General features: G+C 36.3%; 1 pseudogene; it reads right to left on the bottom strand.

The window, feature by feature from the left end:
* Positions 1–10,934: 10,934 nt before the first annotated feature.
* LOC126930190 (CKLF-like MARVEL transmembrane domain-containing protein 6) lies at positions 10,935–11,483 on the bottom strand (annotated as a pseudogene).
* Between the last annotated feature and the right edge of the window lie 930 nt (positions 11,484–12,413).

The following is a 12,413-nucleotide window of genomic DNA, read 5'->3' on the forward strand; positions in this document are numbered from 1 at the left end:
CTGCAGGAAAAAGACTTTCATGATAGAATAGTATATCCAGTGAAAATATCCTTCAAGCACAAAGGAGAAATAAAGACCTTCACAAACAAACAAAAGCTGAGGGATTTCATCAACACCAAACCTGTCCTACAAGAAATGCTAAAGGGAGTTCTTCAATCTGAAAGAAAAGGTTGTTAATGAGCAAGAAGAAATCATCTGAAGGCACAAAACTCACTGGTAATAGTAAGCATACAGAAAAACACAGAATAGTATAACACTGTAATTGTGTGTTAACTACTTTTATCTTAGGTAAAAGATCACTAAATGATGAGGCAATCAAAAATGAATAACTGCAACAGATTTTCATGACATAGACAGTACAATAAGACATGAAGAGAAACAACAAAATGTTAAAAGTAGGGGGATTAAGTTAAAATGTAAAGATTTGACTAGTTTTCTTTTTGCATGTTTGTTTATGCAATCAGTGTTGTCATAAGTTTAAAATAATAGGTTATAAGACAGTATCTGCAAGCCACACGGTCACTTAAAATCAAAAAACATACAATGGATACACAAAAATAAAAAGCAAGAAATTAAATCATACCACCAGAGAAAATCACCTTCACCAAAAGGAAGACAGGAAGGAAGGAAATAAGGAAGAGAAGGCTGCAAAGCAATTAGAAAAAAAATAATCAAATGGAAGGAGTAAGTCCCTATTTACCAATAATAACACTGAATGTAAATGAACTAAACTCTTCAATCAAAAGATACAAAGAGGCTGAATGGATGAAAAAACAAGACCCAGTGATCTGTTGCCTATAAGAAACACACTACACCTAGAAAGACACACACAGACTGAAAATAAAGGGATGGAAGAAAATATTCCATACCAATGCAAACCAAAAAAGAGCAGGAGTAGCTATATTTATATGAAACAAAAATAGGTTTCAAGACAAAAACTGTAAGAAGAAACAAAGAAAGTAATTATATAACGATAAAGAGGTCAATCCAGCAGCAGGATATTATGATTGTAAGTATATATGCACCCAACTCTGGAGGATCCAGATATATAAAGCAAATATTATTAGAGCTAAAGAGAGAGATAAATCCCAATACAATAATAGCTAGAGACTTCAACACCCCACTTTCAGCATTGGACAGATCTCCCAGACAGAAACTCAACAAAGAAACATCAGACTCACTCCACACTATAAAACAAATGGATCTAATAGATATTTATAGAACATTTCATCCAAAGGCTGCAGAATACACATTCTTCACCTCAGTACATGGATTATTCTCAAGGATAAACCATATATTGGATCACAAAACAAGTCTTAAAACATTAAAACATTTGAAATAATATCAATAATCTTCTCTGACCACAATGGAATAAAAATAGAAATCAACAAGAGGAATTTGGAAACTATACAAACACATGAAAACTCAACAATATGGGCCAGGCATGGTGGCTCATGCCTGTAATCCCAGCACTTTGGGAGGCTGAGGCAGTTGGATTGCTTTGAGCTCATGCATTCAAGACCAGCTTGGGCAACATGGTGAAACCCCATCTCTACTAAAAATACAAAAAAGTTAGCTTGGCATGGTGGTGCATGCCCGTAGTCCCAAATGCATTGAAGGCTGAGGTGGAAGGATGACTTGAGCCTGGGAGGTGGAGGTTGCAGTGAGCCATGACTGTGCCATTTCACTCCAGCTGGACAACAAAGCCAGACTCTATCTCAAAAAGTTTTTTTTTTTTTTTTAATTAGCCATGCATGGTTGTGTGAATCTAAGTCCCAGCTACTTGGGAAACTGAGGAAGGAGGATTGCTTGAGCCCAGGAGTTTGAGGCTGTAGTGAACCATGATCACGCCAGTCTGAGCAAGTGAGACCCTGTCTTAAACAAAACAAAACTCCAAAAACCAGCCTGGGTAACATGACAGAACCCCCTCTCTACAAAGAATTTTTGAAAATAAATAAATAGAAAACTGAAACTAAGTAATATGCTGCTGAATGACCAGTGGGTTAATGAAGAAATTAAGAAAGAAATTGAAAATTTTCTTGAAAGAAGTGATAATGAAAACACAACACACCAAAACCTATGGGATGCAACAGTGAGAGCAGTACTAAGAAGGAAATTTGTAGCTCTAAGTGCCTACAACAGAAAAGAAGAAAAACTTCAAATAAAGAACCTAACACTGCATCTTAAAGAACTATAAAAGCGAGAACTAAACCCAAAATTACTAGAAGAAATGTTAGAGATCAAAGCAGAAATCAATGAATTCAAAATGAAGAAAACAACACAAAAGATCAGCAAAACAAAAATTTGTTGTTTTTTTTTGAAAAGATAAAATAAACAAACCTTTAGCCAGGCTAATGAAGAAAAAAAAGAGAAGACTCAAATAAATAAAATCAGAGATGATAAAGGAGTCATTACAACTGATACTGCAGAAATCCAAAGGATCATTAGTGGCTACTATGAAGAACAATATGCCAATAAGTTGGAAAATCTAGAAGAAATGGATAAATTCCTAGACACATACCACTACCAAGATTGAACTATGAAGAAATCCAAAACCTTAACAGACCAATAACAAGTAATGAGATCAAAGTCATAATAAATATTATCCTCAGTAATGAAAAGCCTGGGACTTGATGGCTTCACTGCTGAATACTACCAAACATTTAAAGAAGAACTAATGGCAATCCTACTCAAACTATTCTGAAAAGTAGAGGAGGAGGGAATACTTCTAAACTCACTCTACAAGGCCAGTATTACCCTGATACCAAAACCAGACAAAGACACATTAAAAAAGTAAACTACATGCCAGTATATCTGATGAATATTGATATAAAAATCCTTAACAAAATACTAGCAAACCAAATTCAACAATACATTACAAAGATCATTCATCATGACCAAGTGGGATTTATCTCAGAGATGCAAGGACGGCTCACCATACAAACATCAATGTGATACACCATATCAATAGAATTAAGAACAAAAAAACACATGATCATTTTAATTGACACTGAAAAAGCATTTGATAAATTTCAGCATCTCTTCATGGTAGAAACCCTAAAAATACTGGGAATAGAAGGAATATACCTCAACATAATAAAAGCCATATATGACAGACCCACAGCTAGTATCATACTGAATGGGGAAAAACTGAAGGTCTTTCCTCTAAGATCTGGAACACAACAAGGATACCCACTTTCACCACTGTTTTTCAACGTAGTACTGGAAGGCCTAGCTAGAACAATTAGACAAGAGAAAGAAATAAAGGTCATTCAAATTGGAAAGGAAGAAGTCATTCTTGTTTGCAGATGATATAATCTTATAATTAGAACAACCTAAAGACTCTGCCAAAAAATGATCAGAACTGATAAATTCAGTAAAGTTGCAGGATACAAAATCAATGTACAAAAATCAGTAGCATTTCTATATGCCAACAGTGAGTAATCTGAAGAAGAAATCAAAAAAGTAATCCTATTTATAATAGCCACAAATAAAATTAAATGCCTAGAAACTAACTTAACCAAAGAAATAAAAGAACTCTACAATTAAAACTGTAAAACAGAGATAAAAGAAATTGAGAGGACATTTTAAAAATGGAAAGACATTCCATGTTCATGGATTGGAAGAATCAATATTCTTAAAATGTCTATATTACTGAAAACAATATGCAGATTCAATGCAATTCCTATCAAAATACCAATGATATCCTTCACAGAATTGTTTTTAAAACTGTAAAATTTATACAGAACCACAAAAGATTCAAAATAGCCAAAGGTATCTTGAGGAAAAACAACAAAACTGGAGAAATCACATTACCTGACTTCAAATTATACTACAGTTCTATAGTGACCAAAACAGCACAAAAACAAGCACAGAGACTGATGGAACAGAATGGACAACCCAGAAAAAAAATTTACAATGAACTAATTTTCAACAAAGATGCCTAGTGCATACACTGGGGAAAAGACAGTCTCTTCAATAAATGGTGCTGGAAAAACTGGCTATTCATATGCAGAAGAATGAAACTAGACTCCTATCTCTCACTATATGAAAAAATGAAATAAAAGTGGATTAAAGACTTAAGTCTAAGACCTCAAACTGTGAAACTACTAAAGAAAACGTTGGGGAAACTTTCCAGGACATTGGCGTGAGCAAAAATTTCTTGAGTAATAGCCCATAAGCACAGGAAACCAAAGCAAAAATCAAGTCAAAAAGCTTCTGCACAGCAAAGGAAACAATTAAAAAACTGAAGAGAGAACCCACAGAATGGGAGAAGATATTGGCAAACTACTCATCTGCTGAGGGATTAATAACCTGAACATACAAGTTCAAACAATTCTATAGAAAAAAATCTAATTTGATTTAAAAATGGTCAAAAGATCTGAATTTCTCAATACACACTTCTCAATAGAAGACACACAAATGGCAAACAGGCATATGAACAGACTGGATTAAGAAAATGTGGCACATGTACACCATGGAATACTATGCAGCCATAAAAAAGGATGAGTTTGTGTCCTTTGTAGGGACATGGATGCAGCTGGAAACCATCATTCTTAGCAAACTATCACAAGAACAGAAAACCAAACACTGCATGTTCTCACTCATAGGTGGGAACTGAACAATGAGATCACCTGGACTCGGGAAGGGGAACATCACACACCAGGGCCTAGGGGGAGGGGGGAGGAGGGAGGGATTGCATTGGAGTTATACCTGATGTAAATGACGAGTTGATGGGTGCTGATGAGTTGATGGGTGCAGGACACTAACATGGCACAAGTATGCATATGTAACAAACCTGCACGTTATGCACATGTACCCTAGAACTTAAAGTATAATAATAATAAAAAAAAAAAAGAAAAGATGCTCAACATCATTGATTACAGACAAATGGACATTAAAACTACAATGAGATATCATCTCATTCCAATTAAAATGGTGTTTATCCAAAAGATAGGTAATAACAAATGCTGGAGAGGATATGGAGGAAAGATGTACGCTGTTGGTAGGAATGTAAATTAGTACAACCACTATGGAAAAGAGTTTGGAGTTTCCTCAGAAAAACCAAAAATAGAGCTACCATATGATCCAGCAATTCCACTGCTGGGTATATACCCCAAATAAAGGAAATCAGTATATCAAAGAGGTATCTGCACTCCCATGTTTGCTGCAGCTCTATTTACAATAGCCAAGATGTGGAGGTAACCTAAGTGTCCATCAACAAATGAATGAATAAAGAACAAGTAGTACTTGTACACAATGGAGTTCTATTCAGCCAGTGAAAAGAATGAGATCCTGTCATTTGCAATAACATGGATGGAAGTGAAGGTTATTGTGTTAAGTAAAATAAGCCAGGCACAGAAAGACAAACATCACATATTCTTCCTTATTTGTGGGATCTAAAAATTAAAACAATTGAACTCATGGAGATAGAGAGTAGAAAGATGGTTACCAGAGGCTAGGAACGGTAGTGGGGGTGGGGGTACATAGGGGAAGTCAGGGTGGCTAATGGTTATCAAAACAAACAAACAAACAAACAAACAAACAAAAAAACCCAGAAAGAATACATAAGACCTAGTATTTGATAGCATAACGGAGAGACTATAGTCAATTTAATTGTACATTTAAAAATAGCCAAAAGAGGCCGGGTGCGGTGGCTCACGCCTGTGCCAGCACTTTGGGAGGCCAAGGCAGGCAGATCACAAGGTCAGGAGATCCAGACCACGGCGAAACCCCATCTCTACTAAAAATACAAAAAATTAGCAGGGCACGGTGGCGGGCGCCTGTAGTCCCAGCTACTCGGGAGGCTGAGGCAGGAGAATGGCATGAACCCGGGAGGTGGAGCTTGCAGTGAGCCGAGATTGTGCCACTGCACTCCAGCCTGGGCGACAGAGCAAGACTCCGTCTCAAAAAAAAAAAAAAGAAAAATAGCCAAAAGAGTATAATTGGATTGTTTGTAATGCAAAGGATAAATGCTTGAGCAGATGGATACCCCATTTTCCATGATGTGATTATTACAAATTGCAAGCCTGTATCAAAATATCTCCTTTATCCCATAAATATATATATCTACTATATACCCACAAAAATTAAAAATTAAAAAAATAAAGCAAATTAACTGTAATTTGGAATATTTCCAAAAATGCAAGGTGAAATATTACAGACTCCTGATATGGAAATACATGAAGGATTTCTTATTCTGTTAACTTAAAATTTTTAAATTAAAGAACCAACGGGAAATTCAGTAAAAAAATTAAGACCATGAAACACAAGAGAGAAAGATGAAAGATGAAATCAATAGAAATTATCTTGACATCAAGATGCTAACTGTAACAAAAATTCTGATCATACAATAGCACGAATTAACAGAAGGAGACAAATTTCAAATAGAAGAAATAGTTAGGCTTTTAGATTATTTGATAACACAATAACAAATCATGGCCAGGCGCGGTGGCTCAAGCCTGTAACCCCAGCACTTTGGGAGGCCAAGACGGGCGGATCACGAGGTCAGGAGATGGAGACCATCCTGGCTAACATGGTGAAACCCCGTCTCTACTAAAAAATACAAAAAACTAGCCGGGCGAGATGGCGGGTGCCTGTAGTCCCAGCTACTCGGGAGGCTGAGGCAGGAGAATGGCGTAAACCCGGGACGGGGAGCTTGCAGTGAGCTGAGATCTGGCCACTGCACTCCAGCCTGGGCGGCAGAGCGAGACTCCGTCTCAAAAAAAAAAAAAAAAATCATATGAGCAAACTGGAAATAATTGAAATATATTGCTAATTTGACGAGAAATATTGACGTCCATGGAGATAAGGTTAAACACATGACACCACTTCAATTAGAATATTAGTGACAATGTCATTAAAAGTATTAGCAATATTTTAATACATTTAAAAAGTATTTTAATGTTCTTAGTATATTAAAAGAGTATTTTAAAAATTGACATCAATGGCGATAATTTTAAACTCATTATACTACCACAATAAGAACATTAATGACAATGTCAGTAAAAGAGTGTTAAATATTAGTCACTACACAAGAAAACTTGCAAAGCCTTTACATTTCATAGTGCAACATATCATAAAAATTGAGAGATTTTTTTCAAATTTGACATCCATTTAAAAATTTTACATGACATTACTGGATATAATAACTGGATCCATGAAGCTGAAAAATCTTTTTTGAACTGTTGATAATAAAAAATGGATTTCAATGAACTACGGTAAAGACCAAATCATCTATTTTTTCTTTTTTGTGGAAAATAATATAACAAAATTTGTACTTATATATATTAGTAATATTTTTCTTTTACATTAATATTTAGTTTTTATGTTAATGTATATCCTAATTGAGCCAAATAGAATAGGACATTCTCTGGTTGTAAAGCTTTTTGTTTTTCCTGGAGTAAATCCCTTTTTCTTTTCCTTTTTAGAGGCGGAGTCTTGTTCTTTCACCCAGGCTGGATGGCAGTGGTGTGAACTTAGTTCACTGCAGCCTTGAACTCCTGAAACCAAGTGATCCTCCCTGCTAAGCCTCCTGAGTAGCTGGGAATACAGGTGCCTGCCACTGCACCTGGTTAATTTTACTTTATTTATTTTATTTATTTTATTTTTATTTTTTGTCTAGAGACGTATTTCACCTTGTTGTCCAGGGTGGTATACTTTCAAAATTTTCTCATTTGGTTAGTTTTCTGCATATCTATTTTTAATTTATTCCCAATCTCTCCAAGAAAACTTTTTTATCTTGATGTTTTAATTTTATTTTAAATAATGCTCTTGGCCGGGCGCGGTGGCTCAAGCCTGTAATCCCAGCACTTTGGGAGGCCGAGACGGGCGGATCACGAGGTCAGGAGATCGAGACCATCCTGGCTAACACGGTGAAACCCTGTCTCTACTAAAAAAAAAAATACAAAAAACTAGCCGGGCGTGGTGGCAGGCGCCTGTAGTCCCAACTACTCGGGAGGCTGAGGCAGGAGAATGGCGTGAACCCGGGAGGCGGAGCTTGCAGTGAGCTGAGATCCGGCCACTGCACTCCAGCCTGGGCGGCAGAGCGAGACTCCGTCTCAAAAAAAAAAGAAAAAAAAAAAATGCTCTTAATGGAAATGTTCAAATATTCAAAAAATAAGATAGAATAAATTGCAATGTTCCTATCATTCAGCTTCAACAGTGATCAACAACACATCTTCAATCTTGTTTCATCTATACCCTCACTCACTCCCTAATCGCCACTAAATTATTTTGAAACAAATTCCAAATATCATACAATTTCTTTTTTTAACATTTTAATTAAATGGATTTATTTTTTAAAACTACAAAATTTGACATCAAGAGAGATTTAAAAAAGACCCATAAGATTTAAATTGACAAATATAAAAACGATTGGCTACAATGTAAAAATACATTTCCCAGCTTCCAAACAAAACATAATTTAAGTATAGTAATTATAAAATTTTTGTACTGTGAGTTCATTTCCCTTATAATTCTTGAGAACTATTCTAAGCAATCTATTTGTATAAAATATAAAATTAAATGTATTATAACTATTAATTTAAAAATTATTTTAAATTTGAGTTTATTGAGTTTGCCATTTTTTGTACATAACAGTGGTTTCTGGTCCCAAGTTCCCCTTGAACGTATTTACTACAATGGTCATTTTACTCCTATTTCCTTCTACAATAGAAAAGAAAGGCTAACCATTCATGGGTCCCATAAAAAACAATGTGAAAGAAGTCTCTAAGAGTGACCAAATATACCAGTGAACATACTGTCTTTCTGAAAAAGAAAGAATTAAGTGACCGACTAAGAGATCCATTTTTGCACCAATGAAACACATGGAAGTGAAACCTCAGAACAAGCAGAGCTTAAGCTCAATGACAAGATGTTCTATATGACAGGCCCGCTGAGAACGTATCTGTCAATCTTGACTAAGCCCAATGCATGGGTGGTGACCCTGAGGTAGCCCAGATGATATGCTCTGAATTTTAGATAGGTCTAGATGACATTAAAAATCACAATGGTACAGTTTGATGTGAAACTCTAGTCTACCTATCATAAACTAGTTTTCTGAATCAGTCCTTATTCTTAGACCCAAGACTCAGCTATTTCTCCTTTCTTAGATGACATGCCCAATAAAAACAGCATCTATGATTGGTTTCATTATCTTCCAATTAAGTAGTGGTGACATCACCACTAACACTAGTATCCAAACTGACACAAATCCTAAAGGTATTGAGTCAGTAAGACAGAGCAGAAGCTATGTCAGGCCATACTGACCAATTTCTGAGAACCACATTAGTCACATTCATGAAACTAAAACCCATCTACGACACACAAATGCCAGATGAGGAAAAAAAAAAAAAAAGGATGAAGTCATTAAACTTTTTTCCTGGAAACATGATTCCACTGTTTCAAATAGGAAACCTACCCTGGGAGACTTCTACCAAAGTGCAGAAGGACCTGATGTACGGGCTCATGATCTTAACACTAGAGTCCCAGGTCAAAACTCTAGGAGGAGGATAAGAAAGGTCTAGTCTGTGAAACACCTGGACAGAAAGGTCGTATCCCAAGTGCCCTGCCTATCTGTGATAGCTGCTAGCCAACAGACAGTTCTGGTTATGAAGTTATCTCTTGAGAATGGCTTGATTCTCCCTTATGTCACCAACAGGATTAGTCTGGGCAGGGTCTCCTGGATATTTACTTTCTTAAGATGTTCCTTGCCAAAGACAAACTAGAGCAACGCCTATGTAAGAACAAGGACTCTCAAGATCCTGCTACACAGTATTCACAATTAAAAGGGCCCAAGATTCAGGACCACCTAAAGACAACTGACAAAAAGTAAGCGTCAGAGCCAGAGGCCAACCTCTGCTAGGTGAAGCAGCAGCACATAGCTCCATTTCTATCTGATAAGGCGACAGAAAAGAGGCATCTTGAACTATGAAAAACGAAAGGCTGGGGTCCTAAAAAAACAGACGAGCTTCAAAGAAAACGCTAAGGAAGACCCACAGAGCTGTATTAATTTTAGTACAAATAATCATATGCCAACACGAGAATTGAACCACTTTCTAAATCACAGTATGAACTCATCTCTTCAGATACTTGGTAAGTGGTCAAAGCTTGTTGTTATAATTACTTTCACTGTCTTGGGCAAAAAGTCTTTCTTATCTCTGGCACTTAGGTGTGGTATCAGTTTCTTCCATTTTTGTATGTGTTACAAAATAATCTCTTTCTCACTTGACATCAACAACCAAGGTGCAGTATAAACACGAAGTTGCTGATATTGTTGCTTTTATACACACAAAATACCAACATCTCCATACGTTTTTAGGCTATAACCAAGGTCTCAGAAAGAATTAATAACAGTTATCCAAAAATATTGTAACATTTAAGGCTGAGTGAAATACAGTAAAGCCTGGTAATATATGTTAAGGAAAAAAACCTAGACCAACATTTTAAATATTGGTTTCTTAAATACGTTAAATTCCCATTAACACAACATAATCTAAGCATCAAAACAAACAGCTAAGCAAATTAATTTTAAAATAAAACAATTTCTAAGTAGATGAATATAATCATGATGTTTATACAGCTATAAAGCATAATTTGGAAGCTAAGCCTAGTAAAAGAATGACTTGTAACAGAATGACAATCATTTATGAACCGTTGAGCTGTGTGATTTAAAAAACAATTGTTCTCTCCTCCTCCCACCAAAATCTCCATTTAAGATAAGTTTCAATCATTTTTAAAAAAATTTTAAAAACTTATCTGGCCTAATTTGTGGTGACTGACACAGTATTGATAAAACTGCCTTCTTGACCTTCCTCTTGCTCTCCAAAAGAAGTGGTTTAAACAATTACACAAATTTTACAAGAGCTTCTGCCAGGGCTCAGGCACCACAGTGCAAAGTCACTACCTTAGTTAACATCTGCTCCCCAGAGTCTTTAGGCATTAAGTGGTTCAGTGAGAGCCTCAGCCCTAGTGCTATTTTCAGGTCTTCTCAGCTGGGACTCCTGTCGTTTTTCATACAGCATAGTGACAAAGTCAAGTAGGAACATAAAACTTGCTATAAATCCAAACACAACTGCAGCAATTTCAGCTGAAGTCCTGTCATGTGTGGAAACAAAAATCTTGGATGCCAACAAAAACACACATCCTGTTCCCAAAGTAATATAAAAATATGATGATTTTACTTTTGTGGTATCAACTCTCATTAAATGGAGTGTAATACACAATCAGTATAAGGAGACTCAGAAGAAAGGCACTGTCGCTTACAAACTCAAAAAAAATAAAGTCCCCCACAAAGTACATTGTGATACAACTTCTTCACAGATGAAGGCCAGCAGAGAAAGCAACAGCTTCAAGCCCTTGAGAACGCGCCGGAGCCGTGGGAGCCGACCCAGGAAGAAGTAGGCAGCGAGGCCGCTCCGGGGGCCTCTGGCGGGGCCCGGGTCCTCCTCGGTAGTGGGACTATACACCGCTCCGTTCTCCATCACCTCGGGCAGGTGAGCACGGCGGCCGCAGCAAGCGGGCGGCTGACTTCTCAGACGCCAGAAGTCCCGGGTAGCGGGAAGGTGGCCATCACTTCCTGGGCCTCTTCATACAATTTCATGCATAAATACTTCAGTATGTATTTCTAAGATAAGAAATCTTAAAATTAGCATCACAACCACACCGTTATCCTAAAAATACTTTAAAATTTCTTAATAACTTCAAGTCCAGTCAATGTCCATATTTCCTAATTATCTTATATAGTGTGATTGGTTGCTGTATCTGTAAGTCTCTTAATCTATATTGTTCTTCTGCCATCTTTTTTTCCTATTATTCTAACTTTTGTTGAATAAATCAGATTATTTGTCCTGAATGATGTTACACACTTGGGATTTTGCTGATTGCCTTTCTGTGGTGATGTTTAACATTATTCTGTGCCCTGTATTTTCTATAAATTGGCAATTAGATCTAGAGGCTTATCAGGTTCATGTTTTTTTTCTTCTAAGACTGCTTTATAATTGGTGTTGGATACTTCCACCAGGAAGCATATAATGTCTGATTTTCTCTCTTTTTGTGATATCAGCTATTAATAATTCTTGTTAGGTCCAGGAATTCATTATGGGCTGTAAAATGTTGATATTGTAATTCTATTATTTCAGCTTTGACTTTAGAGAGAAACTTCCTTTCATCAATTATTTGATTACCTACCAGTCCTTACATCAATACCTCTCCAATTACTTTGATTGTCTGAAGCTTATTCTGTTATAGATTCCTCAGCAAAAAATTATCTTGGGTTCTTGCATACATAAGAGCTTGTGTGTTATCTTTATAGTTGAAGGTCAGTTTGGTTAGATAAAAAATTCATGGCTCACCTTTTCTATCTTGACTGCCTAAAATACGTTAATCTATTGTTTTCTGGTGTACAGCATTAT

This window comes from Macaca thibetana, chromosome 11 (genome assembly GCF_024542745.1).
Source record: "Macaca thibetana thibetana isolate TM-01 chromosome 11, ASM2454274v1, whole genome shotgun sequence".
In the NCBI taxonomy this organism is placed as follows: Eukaryota; Metazoa; Chordata; class Mammalia; order Primates; family Cercopithecidae; genus Macaca; species Macaca thibetana.